Here is a 21,326-nt window from a genome sequence, read left to right as displayed (position 1 = left end):
TTATTTTGGCTCAAGGAAAATATATTTTGGGTGCTCGCAAGAACTGACATATTATAATCGTTTGTAAAAGGTAAGTTAGGGAAAGATAACGGTCATGCTAATTTCGACAATGGCCACCATCCTTACGTGCTCTTTTTCTGCACTGAAGATATATATTAAGAATCAAGCTCTGTTGCAGAATAGTTGTGTATAAATTCTATTCATCTTTAATCCAAATTTGTTGACCAATCAGGTGCTTCCCAACATAGTACGACCACACTACGTACTTTATAATCTCATATCCACTTCTCCTCAGATAGAAATCAACTCACACTGTTGTTATCTTTCTCTCTGATGCACTTTAATTATTTGCTATTCTACTCCATTGTCATTATGTCTTCACAATCAGAGTTAATAGCACAAGTGTTGCACTGATGAAGTAGGTGCTCATTTTTTAATCCACTTTTTAATGAAGGTCTTATTGTTAAATAAATCAAATAAATTGCCCATTTTCCTCCTTTTGCCCTTTTATGACAAAAGAAATCGAGAGTTAAATCTTCTGACACCAATGATATTAAAATGTTTCTTTGCTCCGGTTGCATTTCTTTCTTTTTATTTGATTGAAAAGAGTTTTAAATGACACTTTCTAAACAATTTGCCAAAGATAAATCTTTTCAAGAGGTTCTGTGTTTTGAATTGGCAGCAGCAGGACACAGGGTTACCACCAGCCACCTCAGATCCTTCCAGCCTGTAAACCACAGGCTGCTGCCATCCACCTACTCTAATCTCATCAGGCATCTAAATAGAGCAAGTGTAAAGAGAAGAAACAGAGGAAATGGACATTGAAAGTCGAAAGCCTCTCATTGTGTCATGTTTTACTTTACACTTCCTGTCTTTGTCTTTGTCCCGCCTGTTTCTGTGCTCACCTGTGTTTAATTTGTTAATTAGCCCTTGTGTATTTAAGTCTGTGTTTTTCCTTCACTGTCTGTCAGTTCATCTGTGTTTCCTGTGTCTTTTCCCTGGTTTTGCATTGACTCCTTGAGTGTCCTCTGTATTCTAGCTTTATACCCTGTGGCTTTTTGGTTTGTTCTTAGGTTTTGTGTTTCTCTTCAATTTTGTCTTGTTGCCTGCATTGTGATTTTTTTTTTCAGTTTTAGCTTTGTTAATAAAGCTTGCCTTGTATTTTTTTTTTTTTTTACGCACCTGCTTAGGTCGACAGCCATGTCAACAGCTCTGTGAGGCTGAACCTAGGCACATCATGGCTTTGAGCTAAATGCTAACACCAGCATGGCTAAAAAATTGTTTAGGCTAACATCAGCACGCTAACATGCTTGTCACTACCTAATCTCAGTAGCTGCCCGCTTGGAGTAGTGCATGTGCGGGTGCGTCCGCCATCTTGGAGAGCTAGGTACGGCAAGACCAATTGGACAAACCCCATGCAGAAATGCAGTAAATGATGATGCTTGATGCTAAGATGCTAATGCTAGGAGGTGTGTTGACTATGTTCAATATAATAGGTTAATGTGTTAGTATGTAAGTAGTTAGTAGTTAGTATTCAAGAGATGTGGCTGTTTTTAATTTAAGGCCACATTTCCTAAATGTAACCTGCACATCTTTGTTTAATGACAAAGCACTAATACAACACTGGCCTCAGGTAAGAAAAGAATATCTCAAACAAAGAGTCAAAAAAACAAAGTGTCAAAAAGTCACAACCTAATGTGAGAGGCAATATTTCTCCAACACCTCTGCTCCTGAAAGGTGAGAGGTGCCCAAATGGAAAAGAACAAAGTCTTAATCTAAAACCTAAATTACAGAAAAAGCATACAATAAGAATCGCTATGAAACTGAGGCTATTAAGAAAGGGAGAGAGTGTTTTTAATGACAAAAGAACAATCATGGCATGCCTGAGCTCTCAGAGCGGAGTGTGAAGGCATCTAACACTGAGACTGATGTGCTAAAACGGTCTACGGACAGATCGGCCAGCTGGGTCGAGGCTATTGACACCGTGGCTCTCCCCAAGGAAATGGTATGAGAGGTTTAATTCACAGAGCCTCTTCTCTTCTCACGATAGAGATTGGGATCGGAGTTATAAGAGCCAGAGAAAATGAGACACCTCAAATACATAAAATTGTCCTGTGCTCACAGGAACAGTTTTGCACAGACATGCGGTGCTCTGCTGCTAACACACCGAAGACAAAGTGTTCATTTGTATTGATCCTGGTTTGTCTCTTTGAAAAGAACAACTATGTTTTCTGATGAAAGACGCAAGTAAAATTTGCCTTTAGCCTGAAGTGAACCGAAACCCTCTTAAAGAAACACTCAATAACTGTGATGAGCTTCCTTTGTCTTCTCCTCCCTAAAGAAAAAAAATCTTAAAATATGAGTCCAAAATCACACCTGAGCCATAAAAGTCCGTTGTTGGATGAATTGATAATGAACACCACATGTGAGCAAACATATTTGCAGTATAATAAAGTCATATAATGTGTTTTATTGCCATCACACAGCCAAGCTTATCGATGTCTGTCTGATGATCTCCACTGAGGTCTGTTTAATGATCTCCACCGCGCTTCCCTCTATGAGCCGTCTGTCAAAATTCAATTAATTTGTCGGAGGTTATTCGCCTGTCAGTGCACTGCATTTTAATAAAGCTGGAGAGCTTTGATAAGACCTGGCTTTAATTGACAGCGAGCAAGCGATAAAGCTGGCTTTATTTATTTCCTCCCTTTATTTTGTCTCTTACAGTCGAGGATCCTCCAGTGCAGATTGATCACTGAATTAAGGATGCGTCCTTCAAACCCTCCTGAAATTGTATCCAGAGTTTTCAGCGAGCGCTACTACTTGAACTCCCCTCCCAGGTTTCAGAAAAGGACAGTGGCATCCCTACGCTGGGGCTGGTCTTCCCTCGGATGTGCCGTCCCTGTCACGCTGGTTTTCTGAGCTGACACGTCTCTTTTCCATCAAAGCGGCACATCTGGCCCTCCTGGAGCTGTACTCAAATGTCACCCAGAGTCCCCCACGGAGTGATGCCAGCCCTGTTTCGGGTTACGCCACCAGATATTGAAGCATTTGACTGTCATTATTGTGTCGCTGCCCACTGTGAAGCCTATGGGCATTTCCCTCATCGTCCTTTTTAAGAATTGTTATATAACGGTTAAAGAGGTTATCAAACAGGTTTCCTGTAGTGATTATATGCCCTTTTTTTGTGAGTAAGAATCAGTTTTGAGATTTAAACAGTAACAAACAGTATGTCAATAGGTCCCCCGAGATAATTGATAAGAAATCATTGAAACCGCAGTATTACGTGTCACTTTACTCGAAGGAACACAAAGATTAACTAATGATTTAGTAATTAGTATTTAATGTGTCGTCACTAGTTTGTGTCAATCAGCGGCTGGTTGATAGTTAATCAGAAAAAACTCATGAAGAAAGTGGTCAGTATGTTGATTCACAGATATTTATGAACTAATCATTACCTAATGATTCATTAATATAGTATCTCCCAGTCTGTTCTCTAGTAACTCATCACTATCTACTGTATAATCTTGGAATCAGAGTTATTCAGGATTACTCATTAATGATTCATCAACTGTCAAGTCATTCCTGATTCACTCCTTACTCGCTCCTCAGTAACTACTCACGTTGTTGTGTACCTCATTGTAAAGTGTTACCCAGAACTTTGTGTGCCTAGTATGTGTGTACCACAGATTTTACAGCCGTACTAAGATCGCTTTACAGGAGGTGTATGATATCTTGTCTGGCTCTGGAGGAGCTTTGTCAAATATGAGAAAATATCCTCGATGATGACATTGAGTGTTATCGCAGCTCGGACTCGGAGACTAACAATTGATGATGGAATGTCTACTTTATAAACTAGTGGCATTGAGTTTTGATAGATTTGAGCATTTACCAGACAGGAGGGTCTAACAAAGAGAAGATGTCTCGTTGCATTGTGAGAAATGTAAAACAGGATTCTTGAGCTGAAAAGTCAGGATATCTTTGCCTCTGCCTCACAACATTTCTGGACTAGTCTCTAGACTGAGACTGACAGAAGAAGACAACTTGTTTTTCATAGAGCTCCTATCATAAAAGTCAAAATTCTCTAAGATGTTTGTGACCCTTTAAGATGAAAAAGAATGGTCTCACACTTTTCTATCTACAGTGTAGGAATACATTTGCTGTATTCAGCTCCATAAAAAAGCTATCAGCGTCACTGGTTGCAGGTCGGTGTATCTGTTTCCCAGGGATTCTTATCAAAGGGATACCCTCGAAACATACAAAAAGCTTTCCATAAATAACCACTTAGCAGTCAGGCACAAATATCACCCACGCACTCTCCCAGGGGTGCAGCTATTCTGAGAAGCCTTTCTTCCTTTATGTCTCCTCATCCGCCACTACCGTCATTTCTGCTGCTGTCCAGGTACCTGAGTCCTGCAAAGCTCTGCAGAAATGGTCAACATGAAGAGCTTTTACACCCAGGTGGATGAAGAGCTACGTGTTCGGAATGCCTCGGGATAAAAATACACACAAGCCCCCCTGATCTCTTCAATGTTTCATTCACCTTTGCACTCCGTCTTTTTTCTCGCCCATAGAGACTTGATCGAGTAGATCTCAGACCGGCCTTGACAGGTTAAGTAGGGCACAAGACGCTGCTCTCTGCAGGTCTCGGCCCGCTGCTAGCTCACATTACCAGATACATCTGTTTGAAGACTTTTCTTTAAAAGGCGATAAGTCAAGTTGTCACGTACCCTTTCCCCGAGTGGAGCCTAATTTTGTACACGAAATATCGAGCACTTCCGGTCAGGCTGTGGCATCTGGAAATTAGTTTTCAGCATATTCTTCCTTTTCCAAATGACTTCTGGCTTGTTTGCATATTGACTGCCACATTTTCTGATGTAATATATTATGATATCCCACGCAGATTTGTGGTGTTTCTTCTGGGCTAATCATCTAATCATTTGATGCAGGAGGCTCTTGTCTTGGTCCGACATCTATTGAATACTAAACTATAATGTTAAGCATGTACAGTAATGCTGCCTGCCTGTGTTATGTAATTTAAGAATGGGATATTTTTTAGACTTTCTATGACTAGAAGCAAACACTTTTATTAGCACCAATCCTTTTGCATAATAAAGAGGCATTCTTCAACAACTGCTTTCACTCAAGTTAACAATTCAGATCTCCACAACCATTTTGTTGGATTAAAGTAAGAAACACAGAAGAAATGACATTATTTTCCATGAATGAGAATACTAAATGTGGTACACAATTCACTTCACAGACCCGACTACACTTTGATCTGGCTACCAGTGCTGGAAGAAGTCCTAATGCAATGCAATTTAAAAATATTCACTTACAAGTAAATATGTCTGGTTTTCTATTTTTGGACAAAGTGTAAAGCCCTACGCGTTGTCACCGATTGGTTTGTGGACTACTATTTCGAGGCTTGAGGTTCACATTATGTCCATTGCCATCTTGGTTTTTCAGAGCCATATATGACCATTTTGGACGAGATGGCACTGTGGATCTCTATACTGATAGAGGTCATTTTCTCATAAGCTTACATAATTGGACTTATTTTTGCAACCAGTGTAGTCCCCCTCTGCAGGCCATGTTCTGTGTTTTAGAGCAAGTGATGAAAGGAAAGCAGCAAGTTATGAAACAGATTACTTATGCTGTAATTACTTGTATGGATATTTCAAATACAGTGTTCACATAACACAGCATGTAAAATCTACAAGTGAAAAGTACAGGAACTATATAATGCTAGCTGTGAAACAAACGTACATTTCCACCCCTGCTAACCAGAAACAAAATTCTTGTATTAGTCCTAACAAGATTCCTGCTGAGAAAAATAAAATCATCCTGGAGGTGCAGTGGGAGCTCAGACCAGAAATGTGAAACAAACGTACTTTTCCACCCCTGCTAACCAGAAACAAAATTCTTGTATTAGTGCTAACAAGATTCCTGCTGAGAAAAATAATATCATCCTGGAGGTGCAGTGGGAGCTCAGACCAGAAATGTTTTTTGTTATATATTTGCAAATTAACACATTATTTCCCATGACTGATACCAAACTAGTCCACAGGTCATTAGTGAACTCCCTACCAGAGCTATGCTGGTAATAATAACTAGCTCAGGGTCACAGGGAATGCACACAAAGTCACTGACTGATAGAGGAATTAGGTAAGCATTAATGCAGGGACACTACACCCAGATCCCTGACTGGTGTGAGGGGAGAAGGAGAGCTCCAGAGGCAAAGCGAGTTTGGACTGGATGAAAAAAAGACAGGTGTTGGAGTTGTGTGTGTGTGTGTGTGTGTGTGTGTGTGTGTGTGTGTGTGTGTGTGTGTGTGTGTGTGTGTTGGGGTTTAGGGGCAGTTGTTCCTGCTGGACATGACTTTATTTAAGGCGAGAGTAAATGCCAAAGTGGCCCAAAAGGTGCCTAATTAAGCCGTTCACTGACTGGGAAGAGAGCTTAGCGGTCAAATCATTATATCTTCGCTTTTCACTTCATCTCCTCCTCGGCGAGGGAGAAGGTCTGTAATCATTAACGAAATGTTATGGATGAGTCCTTGAGGAAATCCTCTGCTATGTTTGCGTGACAATCCCTCATGTATTGACCGAGTTTGTCCGAAGAAGGGAAGCTCCAGCATGTGAGCAGAATATAAGAAACTTTGGTCCAAACTGGCTGCCCGTGTCCTCACTTTCTAACAAGCTGTCCGAAGTGTCTGCGCGATTAAAGGCTTTCTGTTTGAGACTGTACCTGTCACTGTCCTCTCTGTATCGAACTGAACCAATGACATAAGCAGAGGCTCACAGCCTGGAGTGGAAACTGACATTATTTGTTAAAGCAGACATACCTTTGGTGCAACATCTGGAAACTCCGCTTAGCTGAGTGACAGATGTCAGAAGGATCTTGTGCTCATCTGTCTCCCTGTAGCTCTCAGGGATGTGGATGTGCAGCTCATTAGCGTTGAGAAAGTTGAGTCACACATTTATTTCTCAGGTACTCCTCCTTTACAGACTCTTACGCTCTATAAAATACAACTGGACAAATTAATTTGTCACTCAGTAGGCTTTTGAAGACATAAAAATAGCATCTGCCTGGATTTTTTTACTTTTTTAAAGGACATAAATTTGCAAAATCTGCCTATCAACAAGATTTTCACACAGGAACGTTACACATGAGGGTGTTTCTTAAATTAAAGTTAATATTTTCTCTAGCATTGTGCTCCCAGGGTGTCAGAATTGAAGTTTTTAGCCCTGGATTTAAAAACTAACTGATGAAATCCTCATATATTTCCTTACAGCGTGGTTTCATAAAACAGGTTCTGGCCCCCCAACCTTCACTCGCACCTTTAGAGTTACTCCTGGCGATGTGAATCACCACATCAAAGGAAATATAATAAGCTCTCCAAACATGATGGCAAGCAATTAATCCTCAGTGGAAAAGTCAGATCAGAAAAGAGGAGCTGAATACTAAATGAAAACGGTTCAAAATGAGAACCTGAACTTGTTACCTGTTTTCAAAATCAGACAAGGACCCACAGAGCGGAGGCGATAACGAAGGTCAAGCTCACCTTACTGGGTGTGTGTGTTTGTTTTACTAATGCGTGTGTCTGCGTAGTGCATATGCATGCAATTGTTCCATTCCTGGAAACGTATGTCAAATTATTCTTTAACGCCTATCCCCGTCTAGCCTTGAGTATAGGCAAGGTTTTGGGCTCTTTTGAAATGTTATAAGCTGCATTTTTTCTCCAAGCCGTCAGAAGCTCTGTAGGTGCTTCTGGCATTAATCTATAGGAGTTCGAGCACACTGAATTATTTATTTTTCTTGGCTAAATCTTTAATGTAAACATTAGCCTGCAGATGATGTGTAACTGCCCCTATCAGCTGGAATAAACAATGGGTCCACCTCATATAGTCTCACATGGTCTAAGTTCAAACTGGATAACAATATCACTGGAAATGAACACATGTTTTTCTAAGGAAATATTCAGGTGCCTGGCAAAAAAATGCCATTTCATGACCTCAAAATACCCTTGCCTGAGAGTAACAGGGGCAAAGAATCATTATAGCTCTTTATTTCATTATTTACACTAACTTTGTGCATAAAAAACAGTCAAAATTAGTGCTTAGATAGAAAACCAGCCTAAGAGCAAAACACATAAAAGTACATACATTTGCATAATTTACAAGCTTAAGGCTTTAAAACTGTGACAAACTATATATTACTGGATTTGAAATCTAATCGGTCACTTGTCTACACGATCGCTCACTGGCTGTTGTAGGATCTGGGATGGGCATATAACCCATATCTGCTCAAATGTATGGCATGACTATATACTTAAATTGAGCCGTTTGCTTATTTGTTCAGCTGTGTTTGTAATGTTTAGCCAGAAGGCCTGTAAGCACCAAAACTTTTGGTAAATACAAATCATTTACACAACAAAACATGTAAATATAGGGCCTAGGCTTAAAAATACCAGAATGCTCCTTTAACTGCTTGATATTTTGCCAGGAATTATCACTATGCACCATGTGGTCTCGACTCTTGACACAGGCAGAATTTGTAAGCTTCCTAAAATGAAAATGAACTTGATGAGCTAGGTGATATCAAACATGTTCAGGGGTAATGAGCAGTCCTGCCACTGAGCAGATTCAGTTCATGTTTATTCTCACAAGCGAGGCACCGGGCCAACTCCTGTCTGGCTCATCTAATTATTTCTGTAAACTAGTTAGCACAAACAAAGTCATTCATTAAAGTGATCGCCACCGGCTTTGATTGTTCAGAATCACCCCTGATTACAGATTTGTTTTATGTAAATAAGTTTTTGTGTTATTTGGTTATTCTGTAACCATCTGGTTTAATGTCATTAACTGTCCAATATTAATTGCTTCTTGCAGTTTATAAACCGATGTGTTGCTCTGCTGCAGAGAAGTGAAGAGTTAAAAACGCTCGTTAATAACTGCAGGGTTAGAGGATTTTCGGTGCAAGTTTGTTTTTGGGATAACGGGCTTTTGGAGAAATGTGCTGTTGGACCAGTGGGACATTTTTCTGATTATTGGGGGTTTTGGAATAATGGACTGTCAGAAAACAATGGAATGGCTCTGACCTCCTCCCTCTGTGGACTTTGTGGCTCCATAATAACGTCACACTACTTCCTCCCTTGCTCCCAATGGACAGGACTCATAATTACAGTCGTGGCTACGGGGCTTTGTCACTTCGACGTAAACACACGACATTTTTGGGCCCTTGCTGAAATGACGGATGGAGTCATTTTTCTTTGGGGGACAGCGTCACTGTTTGACCATGATGACGCAATTTCACCTGCGTCATTTTCACTTTACATCATCTTTACTTCTGAGGCTCACTGTTTTGAAGATGAAAAAGGGGCTGTTATTTTTTTTATACCCTTTGTCCCTCCCTGGTCTATCTCACACTTAGCTTTGCTATTGCAGTCAGTATCCATGTTAAGTCCCTCCTCTCTAAAATAGAGCTCCAGAGCCCTGGAGAGCGGATGCTGAAGTGACGGCATGTCATCGCTGTCCCATATCAGTGACTCACTGAGGCCTGTGTGCCCCGGCCTGTCACCGCCCTGTCGCTCTCCCTTGCTGGGCCAGTTGGCAGCACGATGCCTCACCACCTCGGCATTGTTAACACCAGCTCGAAAAAAACCCCTCACCTGATGAAAAGTTTCACAAGAGGAAGCACCTCTAAAATACCTGTCTCTCCCCATATGCTACTCTGTAGCAGCCCTTCAACATTAATCTTCAACTTCAGTGTGGAACAAAAAGAAAGCATAACATAAGGAAAAGTATTTGTGCTGGCCTCATTGGCAGGCCTGAATCACGTATTTTCGACTGCTGCTTAATTTGGTTTACAGACACAGTCTTCCCCCGTGCCGGATGGTGGAGTAATTACAAATGTCAGAGAAATGGATTTCCCTAAACAGCCAGAAAACACTATGTTATGTCGTTAGAAGAGATGTACTTAGGGCCAAATTTGCGAGCTGTCAGGGACAAGGGGGAATAGGGAGGGAAGTAATATAGTGTGGACTTGGAAATGTAACTTAAACCAAACAGGGAAAAGCTTTATGAGCCATGGCAGAGGCTGCGGGGCATCCGGTCCCCGATACCGAGCAAAATATTTGAAATTGTAATTTGTGGGTTAATAAAAACCACATGTGTGGGTAGCTGTATTTCTTTGTTGCTGATCTATAATGATGGGATTTTCAAAACACAGGGGGATAATATATTACAGAGCCTTCCTCGGGGCTTGTTCGAAAAAATAAGATGTGGAATTAAGTCCTTTGTATGTTGAGTTTTCAGAGTGGCTACACTTTTAGACCTTTATTTGCTTCTCTAAGTTCAATTTTAAAAAAGAAATAGTACTTTTAGAGGGGTTACTTACCTGTAAAATCAGTGGAGTTACTCATTTGCTTGCAGTATCAAAGCTAAACACAATCACAAGAGGCTAAAAATGACAAATACATACAACAGCAGACAAATTAGTGAGAGTTTGACTTGTCGTGAGCAATTACACCCCTGTTACGGATTAACATTTAGAGAAGACGCACGTTTGAACCCCTTGGTCTGCCACCACAGGCTACCTTTGTTTGACCTGAAATTCATTAGAGATGGGTCAGGCTTCATCACTACCACTCAGCGTTAAAGGTGGAACTCATTAATCTTTAGTGAGAACCGTCCCACCTTGTTGGAGAAGGGTCTTGGACTGGACCGATCACATCACACAAGACCTAGACTTGTTAGAAAAGAAACAGAAAACTTTGCAGCAGTGTTGATTGTTGAAAGTGTTGAGCTTTTGGTTTACACTGATAATGATGGAACCTTCTGGCTGAAAGTACTGTTGCTGGCAGATGTTAGTAGCGTAGCTAGCGAGCTAATTAGGCTAACGTAGATGCCACAAGCTAATGAGACACTGTCTCCGGCTGACTTTTAATGCTCTTAGCTGACTGAATCTTTTGGGTCTTAAACATGCTCTTGATAGCTTTATGATATGGTGCTTCAAACCTTACGCCAAAGTGCCATTTATCATTTAAAGCTGCAAACAGCCCAAATAGTAGTGTCCTCACTAGCTGATCAGAAGACATAATGAATTAAAAAAACATTGTCTTCATATAGCGGTGTAGAGCTATTATCACTGTAATGCCATTGTTTTCTGATAAAACTCCATTTGGTTGCTTAACTTACATGCTTCATATTATTTTAAAACTGTATATTTAGCAGGGGTTGCTGGGGTTTGAACTGCCCCAAATTTAAAAAAATTAGGACAGAGCTAGCATGACTCAGCACATCCTCATACCTATACGACTGAATAGGTCAGTTGTCAGCGTCTCCCAAAGTGACATATAGTAGTCCGCTGTAGCGTAACAACAACACATGTACTGGACCTTTGTCATACAGTCGCAGTTCGGTTAGGTTTAGGCAAGAAAAATACTTGGTTAGGGCATTACATCACTTCTGTGACTTCCGTAATAAATGTACTTACCTAAGTAACTTATGGTACGTTATGTACGTGACATACTGTAATTTCACTACGTACGTGCATAAAGAAACTCACCGTTGACTTCTGGTTGCAGTCATGCGCTTGTTTAACCCGACCGTACATCCTGACCTCCTCTTTATCCGCACTTTTCACTCTTTATACTTCTTCTCAGAACTGGTTTCCAGACAGTGTAGGGACACACAGTCAACTTGGTATCAGGCTTTTTCTTGGAAGTAAGGCTATGCTTACTAGTAAGATAGTCAGCCAGACGTGATAATGATAGCAGTTTATGTTTAATATTGATGGGAATTATGGACCTTTGGGGGCTGGATTTTATGGCTCCAGTCCCTTTCCAAGAGCTGAGCTCTGAGCTTCTTTTTCTTTCTTACTTGTTTTTTTAGGGTTGTGGGGGTTACTAGCTTGTTTTGCAAAATGATCACTTGGATAATGATTGGGTAAGACATGTGTCAGACATGTCATTTTCCCATGTGTGGACTATAGGAGCACTAAATTATTGATCTGCGCTGTAAACATTAAACAAGGTGGCACCATACCCCCCCGCTTTATCAGTGAATTTACTACTTTGAATTTAACCTCTGCCTTGAGTGCAATTCGTGCAACACTTCGTATTCTCACCTTGAAGGGGAGTGGATTTAGGGCAGGCAGGGGACTTTGGGCACAAAGACCAGCTCGGATTCCTTTGTTCGTATCAGGGAGACGCTGAAAGAAATCTGATCATTTGTGAACGCAACACATCTACTGTGTAATCCAGGCCTAACACTTTAACTCTTGGGTTTATTTATTTATTTATTTTTATTTATTTATTTGTGGAAAGACTTTCAAAAAGCCTGAAAATGTTTGAGAATATATTTAAAGAATATTCATATTGTGAAAACTAGAAATTAGCTTTATCAGCTGTTTTTTCAGTGCTGAAACTGACACAAAATGTCTTAACAAGCATCTTGACAGTGTGGCGAATGTTCGTTGTTATTCATCGGTATTCAAATTACAGACTACAGTGGATCTCAGTCAATTCTGTGTGGATGATTCATCATCCCTTGGCATTATACAGTGAATGGCAATAGAGACAGTCTTTTTCTTCCTGTCTTTTTGAAGATGTGAGTTTGTCTTCAGACTATTCTCCTGGGCGGAGACGTTGTTATTGGTGATAAATTTAACACAGCTTAAAGTGATATTTCACAAGTGAAGAACTTCAAAATGAGTTCATGCAGCACTGTCCTCACAAAAAGAAGAAGACGAGAAATTGCAGGGTACTGAACAACTGTTAATGCAATTAAATAAACCTTGCAGCATACGATGATTCAACTATAAGCAGAGTGTTTGCTGTGGTTTGACAGAATATCACAAACTTAAAAATTGAAGCCAAAAGTTGCACAAGGGTTCTTGTTATTTAAAAGAAATGCTCAAAAGGCAGGTCTGGCTATTCTCCCTCTGTTTATTGCCACAAATACATGACGTACATAAAAAGAAGATTTTAAAAGATGTAAAAGCAAAAAGTCTGCTAAAACCTAACAGGAGACATATGCTCATTTTCAGGTTCATAAGTTTATTTTGGGTTACCACTAGAATAGATTTACATGCTTTCATGTTCAGTTTTCTTCAAAAAGACTTCCTGAAAAGCCTTCAATGGTTTGTTTCTTATTTAAAAAAATGATTTTTTGTACAATTTGCTTTGAAACCCTCTTTGAACAAATAAAATTCACAGGGCACTACTTTACTTCCACTTCATCACTTCTCCTGCAGTCAGCTCAATATCAGGATAACAAACCCAGAGAGTGTGAGTCGATACCTAACAAAGGTTATCCATCGGATTCTTTCCATAAAGCTCCGATCCATACTGCTGTATGAGCAGCCTGTTCAAACAGCCGCCCCACTGCTGGCTTTGTTTATACCGGGACTTATTGAATTGAGGCTATTTTTATTATTCTTAAATATATTCCCTCTGCTGATGTGACAAAGGCTTGAAGTGATAGCTCCCCATGTGTTTGGAGGTTATAAAAGATACACAATTGTACATTTTTATATTTGTGTCACATTTTGACTCCAAATTACGATGTAACAAAACTTACATATCATTTATTTCGCCTCTACTTCCCTGTGTAGTCTTTAAAGGTCAAAGTAAGAAAAAGGTTGTTGTTGCTGTTCTGCAGAGGCGGGAGTTTAGGGAGGCGTAGACACACAACTGGGACTGTGATTGATGGAAACCCCTATGAATAACTGGGTAGCTGGCTCTTACCGGCAGCAATCTGCCAGCGCTGCAGTCTCATCAACACAAACCCACATCCCACACTCACGGATTTACTCTCTTTCACAACACACTCCCAGTGCCACAGTGACACACGGTTGTTGCTCTGACACAGTTGGCACAGCTGAGATCAACTGTACTACTTCGGCTCTATTTTTAACGCACAATAAGAATCCAGGTGTGGGTTCATCTGCCCTTTACTCAGCTGCATACATTGGCATCTGCTTGTTGCATGTCTCGATATGAGCAAGGTCAACAGATAGCACACATCCTACTGTGGTCAGAGCTCTCATATTGAAAAAGTATTTCTAAACTATTCAAAGACATGAGGTGGTGGGCGATTTTATTTGATTTAATTTGTGTTGTTTTTTCTAATGTAAAGCAACTTCAACCTCTGTTTTCCTGTTTATAAAAAGTGCTATAAATACTGCCTTGAAATATTCAAACCCGAGACTGCGTGTTTTTATGGCCGCACCACAGCATAAAAATATTCTAGATGTCGTCTACATCATGCTAAACACATTTATCTAAAATTAAGCCTGACATGTTTGGTATTTTTAAAGAAACTTTGGGGTCGCCGCCAGAATTTCAACTCGCGCTCTGTTTAGCTGCACAGTCATTACAAATTCAGTTCAGTCCAAATATCAAGTGAAATTGTGCATTAAACCTTGATTTTTTTATGCCCCTCTCTGAATTATTCTGGATCATCAATTGGTCCGCTGACTGAAAACAATCCTACAAACAAAAGTGTCAATTTGAGAGAAGAAGGGCCCACTGTCATATCATTACCACTGTCACACTAAGCTTTGTTTGGGACACCACTGACCTTTTCTCAGTAGAGAAAGGTGGATTGGTATTCTCCAGCTCAACCTGACAACGTGAGAAACCAATGATGATTCACAAACCAAGCAGACATGGAGCCCTAGTTGCACAAATCCTGGCCCGTTACTGAGGGAAGGAAGGACGATTCAGTGTGACTATATATCCTGTGTAATGGCACAGCTGAAGTAAATACAATAAAAAAACCTAATGAGGTGAGCATGAGATGAATGAAGGGAGAGCAGTGCCACTACGGGACATGGGCAAAAGAAAAAGAAAACACATACTGTGAGGAAATAATGTGTAAGGACACATCTTATTTTCTCAAGTATAACAGCAGAATAAACAACCGGAGTCACTTTGGATTCTGCTCTGATCCAGAGCTGTTAACTTTGTTGATTATCCTCTGTGTATTTAAGTCTGTGTTTTTCCTTCATTGTTCGTTGGTCCGCCCGTGTTACCACGTCTGTTCCCTGCTCCTGTTTCCATTTCGTGTTTTCCCTGCGGTCAAACCCTTGCGAGTAACGCAAGGTAAAATATTTGCTGGTGATGAACACACCATTACACAACCACCATTACCGCTGAAACTCTATCTGACTTCACTCAGGCACAAATGTTCACAGATGAGATAATGTTTTATTATTATTCAAGTTACGTTTAATCTCGTTTCCTGACTTCCATCCTCACTCTCTGACTCTCCCCTGGAAGTTTTAGCGAGGGTGACCGAATGAAACGTACAGTTACCTTAAATAAACTGGATTTTTTTGGGTTTGAACAATGTTTGTTTGAGATAATGTGGACACAGAAAGTAAAAGTACCATCTCACCATTTAGCAACACGATTGCATTAGTGCTGGCAGACTCTGTGGAACAACAACCCGATCAAACATGAATACAACTTTATCGTTTAACCACTCAGTTCCACTTCACAAAGGGAATCTGGGATGCAGTCTGTCGTAAACAGCGGCCTTTGGCATTTCCTTCATTCGCATAGATTCATTTTCCTCCCACAGAATCAAAAACTTCCACGATTTTGTTTACTCCTCTCACCCTGCGGCGACAGTGATGCAACATGACCCGTCGCTGACACAGAAACAATATTGAAGAAAAGCTTCCTGAAGAAAAATAATGAGGCGTCTTCTATGCAAAGTCTTTATTTGCAAAGACATTTTCCTTTTAAAGGCTTCCCATTCACAAATTCACCTTTCTACTACTACTTCTACCTGCTACTGCTTTACTACTGTACAGCGTTGTGCGTTTGGACGCATTAAACAGCAAGCAGTTAACAGTTAAGACAGACAGGGAAAAGCGTGCTGTCATGAATCTTTCTGTTTAACAAAGCCAAAAGATTTGTAAAGCCGGCACAGACTGATTTCCTGCCCGCTGCCATGCACCTGTCAGCCATTTTGACACCTCCACTTCTAATATCCCTCAATTTATCTCCTTCAGTGACTATTTTGAAACCAGCTGCTCTTGTTTGGATGTTCAAACAGTCCTATTTCTTCTCTCTGACACCTTTTCACTGACTCGCTGACAGACAGATCTCTACACGAGAGACAAGAGGTATTGTGTGGATGAATATGGATGGAGCCGTCCATCTGTCCATCTGCCATTAGGCCTCACTGACACTGAATGCTGACGGCGAGAGGCGAGAGGCTGAAAAGAATCTGAAAATGAGCTCGATGCGAATGAGGCTCTAATGTTTTCCCTGGAGAAAAAGCCTCGAGGAGTAGATTCAGTCGCATTTATACTCCTCGTAAAGCAGAATCGGGAGGTGTGACATTGGAAATATTAGCTTTGAACCTTCTGTCAATATGCGGAGAGCGGCTGTCAAAATTTACACATGAAAAGAGAGAGAGGTTTAGGTGAGATGAGAAAGGAAGACAGGTTCATATTCATATACTTCAACTGAGCCGGAGCCCATCCCAGCACGCACTGGGCAGAGGGCGGGAAGATTCCCTGGACGGCAGGTTGCCACATAGGAGACAAAAAGTGCTAACGCGCGCTCAGACCAGCGGGCAATTAGCATTCTCCATTCCACCTGACGTGCATGTCTCTGGATGTGTGGCGGGAGGGGAGCAGCACGAAACCCACACAGTGACAGGGCGGACTAATTAGCGTAAATCAAATTAAAAGTGAAGACACGAGATGTAAATAAAGAATTACAATACGGCATCTGTTATTCAGTGGGATAAAAATGACAGAAAATCAAACTACTGAACAATTTGTGTGCATCTTCACAGTTTCCATCTGACACAGTGCTTGTTGTTTTGTTAGCTTGTTAGCTTTTGGCTGTCAGCAGCTTCCTATTTGTCAGTAGCACTGTTGTTCTGGCTGTCGTCTGCGGTCGCCTTTGATCAGTTAGTAAAACATTCTTCAGACATGTGACTGGGTTTTGGAATAAAAGCTCAACCTAGGTTGAAAATCTCATGCACGGAAGGAGAACAGGTGTTATGAAATGGGATCAGATGTGATCAAGCATTGATGTGAGCTGCTGTGATGTGGTGTCTGTATTTTGAAATGAAGGCGACCCATATTTAGACATCATGGCACTCCCAGAGATAGACAGATAAGATTCAATTACCGCAATTAAACCAGCATGTCTGTATTTCACATGTCCTCAATATTAAATGACAAAATACAGTTTGTCTGTGCTCTCTAGACTCAAATTGTCACCCATTAAGAGGCTGATAAGGCAATATCAATATATTTTTTGTGTGTGACAGTAACTAATCATTAAAAGAAAAAATATTTCAAATTTTAGGGGACGTACTGGGTCAACAGGCATGTTGTGTAAAGCATCGCAGCGAAGCATGAGAATATGTAACAGTTCAAAAAGGAACTCTTTACATTCACCGTTATATAAACATTTGAAAGCACTTACCGACTTGGATTTGATGCTTTAACTATGAAGAAACTTAATATAATTAAACGTTGATTCTAATGTTATTTTACGACTCACTTTACTGGAACCACTGGTGGTGTTCCCATAGCCTGTTACACATTAAAGGGTTGGTTGGGATCCAGATTAAGCCATCTACTGTATGTAATACACTGACTATGGATCGGTACCTCACACAACCCCCGTCCTTTTAAGCCCAGATAATGTGGCTTTTCAGCACCGATTCCTGCTCATCACACAGTGTGCGTGAGATTTGTGAGCTGCAGTGCGTTCTTGTAAAATTATGAGCTCGACAGCGTGTCTCCATTTAGCTCTGAACCACGCTCATCTCTCTTTCTCCCCTCTTCATATGTATATTTAATGACAGCCAGATGTATCTCGTCCCTTGGGTGACTTTGAAACATTTAATAAAGTACATGGCACTACGTTAAATCAGATTATGTTACCAGCGTCGACGTCCTGCGAAATACATTTAAGGTATTTGGCAAAGCGTTTGCTTTGAGTCTCTCTCGTCTGAAATGTGGAGGTAAATGAATCCTTTATAGGAGATGAAATTATCATTTGAATGTGTATCAGAAAGGAAATCAAAGCTCAGCACAGTGCCGGAAAATTCACTATATTAAATCATATTAGGTTTTCTGCTGAATAATAATGAAGTCATTGAGCAAAAAGGCCCTTCGATAAACTGAAAAACAAAGTTTCTTTAATTGGTGCTTATTTAGCTGTTCTATTTTGTAGAAGAGAAAAAGATGAGAGCTAAAAAATATCCACTGGTTGTCTCTTTTTTTTACCACAAAACTCCTCATTAGAAATGTTAGAACATACTAGAGCTGCTACCATAAACATCAGAGTTGGTGGTAATAAATTTATACCTTGGGATTTGTTTCTACGTCTGCACACTCGACTTCAGATTTCACATTCTCTCTGATGATGCTGACTGATGAAACTACTAAGTGCTGCAGCTCGTTCATTGTAGTTGCTGCAGAGCTGCGAGTGCGCCTAGCGAAGACAGCGCGGAGGACAGGGCCGAGGGATCGAGACAGACGAGGAGAAGCAGCACCTCTTTGGAAATAATTATCTCTCTCATCCCCCCGCAGCCTCCTGTGGGAGATCTAGCCGCGATGGCTGCCAGTTTGCTGCACGGCTGTGTCTAAACCAAAGGCTTTGTTTTCCCCTCTGTGAGAGGAGTTGTTGACAAAGCTTCTGACTATTTACAGCAACATTTTCTCCAACTCTTATACCCAGAATTACATGGGAAATATGTCTGGCAGTTTACCAGTGGCACTATAGTCTCTTGTGATAACTTACACACTGGAGGGAATGCACCAACTCATTCATTACCACGCTTAAGAGCAACAAGAAAAGTGTCTGATCTGATCAAAGGGTGTCAAAACAACTTATGAAGATAAGACACATCTTCAAACATCGATTTACATCTATTACTCACTACACTCCCATTAAATGAGAATCGATTTTACGTGTCAAAGTCTATTTAGCATCCTACCAGTCCGTCTGTGATAACAGATGGAAACAGGTGGAAAGTAACTAAACAGATTTTCTCTAGAGCTGTGCTTAAAGGGTAACTCCACCAATTTTACACATTAAAATGTGTTCACAGGTCTCGGGGAGTACTACTGGATGTGTGAAAAAAGTAGTATAAAACCTTTTGGAAGCTGCATGTAATCGGATAAATCTCCTCCAGTGATGTCACTCAGTTGCTAAGTTGCATTGTGGGTAATGTAGGTGCCAGGTTTGGAAATGCAGTCCACTGGTCTAGCATTGCACTCATAAACAAATGATCAAAATCGATACAGCAGAACCAGACATATCGCTTTTTTATTTCCACGCATTCTTTTTCCTTTTCAAAGCCTGCTGCCTACGTTACCCACAATGCAACTTAGCCACTGAGTGACATCACTGGAGGCAATTTATCATGATTACATGATTAACAGTGTCAAAAAACAATATCTATAGAAACTTTGGGGAAGAAAAATAATGTTTTGAGTCAAATTCATTGATGACTTTGTTTCTTGTGTGTTATCTCTGTTTGCTCTATTGTAGGTTTGTACATGTTTGGGATTTCTTTATCAGAAAAATTGTCTAATTGTCCAGTTTGAAGACAGGGGAAACATTACAGAGGTGATTTACAGCGGCTCAGACCTGGACTATGACTCCGGGGACGAGAAGACACAGCAGGCGGGGACAGGAGAGAAGATGTGGGAGAGAGAGAAAGTCGGACATCAGCAGCAGGTAGAGCCAGAATATTTTCATATCTTACTGTGCATTGAGGATTTATTTCAACTACAGGTGATTGTGAAAAGGCAAACAAAGACTGTTTTGGAGAGTTTTATTTTGTTTATGTCGAGTTCGAATGAAGTGTGTTTCATGATGAGTTATCAAGGCATTTTTAAAAAAAATTAATTTATGTTTGGTAAAGACAACGTAAGAGGATTTCATTCCTTGATATATTGTGAGTAAATAGGTATTAGGTATTAGGAGACAGGACAGGCCGAGGCTAGCTGGTTAGTATGCTAACTTCAGTAGCTAGCTCTTTGACAAAACATCAACGCCGTTGTTTCTTCACATTGTGTTGATAATGTCGGATCATTTTTTGAAGGTTTTAAACTAAAATTCTGACCATATCTTACAAACTGCCCCTTTAAAACAATGCTAAGACTTTCATGTAACATTTCTTATTTCAGGGTAAGTAAACTAACTGCAACTTACTCTCCCTGCTGTGGCAAAATCTGCAGGAAGCTGAAAGGTTGTCAAATACCGAATCTTTGGGTTAATCCAAACTCAAAGATCATATTGAAAAACCTACCGCACCTTTAGGGCAAAAAGACAACTCACACATGCTCGCTGTAGCAGAGCAGGAGGGGGAGCGGGAGGTAGAGGGATGACTAGGTCTTCACTGCGGTGCTTCATCTTGAGCTTGTCAGGACACTCTCCATCTACTGGCGCCTGGAAGAGAGATGGTGACATCACTCTGCAGAGCATTGTGGGGCTTTTAGGGAGTGATTGTGTGGTCAGAGATGATGACTGTTGAGCATGAAAACCTGGACAGACAGTGACAGTGTGGTAAGGTACAGCTCAGGTATTGGCAGCCATAGAGACGTCTCCACAACATAACGTGACCGTCAGGATTAAGTTGGTGAGTTAGAAAATAATATTACATAAAGCAGTAAGACATTCGTCATTCTTGGACAGTGAGATTGATAAGGTTTAATAAAAGCAGGAGAGAGAACGTCAATGAAAATCCACTGAAAACCAAATGCATCATGCAGGCAACTTGTACTGGGTGGTACTGCACATATACCGTATACGTCTCATATATGATTCATAATAGAAATGATGTCGTCAAGGATTAGAAGTGAGCCTTTCTTTCATTTGCCTTTCATTTCCCTGGGAACACACACAATAGCAAGAAATCCTTGGCGACCTGATTGGCACTGATGAGTACCTCTCCACCTCCACCGCACAGAAGACGTTTCATCACGATATTTGTTTCTCAATTGCCGGTAGTAACCCGCTTACCATAGCAATCGATAATAAGCACCTTCTTCTGTTCAAACTTTGAAAGGCTTACAGAGGGATATGGCCTTCATTACTTTAAATTGAATTAAGTGAAAGCACAGCTACTGTGATGAATTGCTTAGATAATATGCCACAGCCTGTATAATAAAAAGTAAAGTTACTTGCGTCATCGAACATATTTTTTTACCACCTACTGATATTCAAGATTTGACTTTTTGCATTAAACGGTCTTGGAGAGTCCATTAGCTGGACCCATCACATTTCGTGTCGTGTAAAGTCACTGTTGTTTTCAGGAAGTCTGTTGATATTTTGA

This window comes from Pagrus major, chromosome 19, assembly GCF_040436345.1.
Source record: "Pagrus major chromosome 19, Pma_NU_1.0".
Classification (NCBI taxonomy): Eukaryota; Metazoa; Chordata; class Actinopteri; order Spariformes; family Sparidae; genus Pagrus; species Pagrus major.
The sequence above is the reverse complement of the archived record's forward strand: the minus strand, read 5'-3'. Positions refer to the sequence as shown.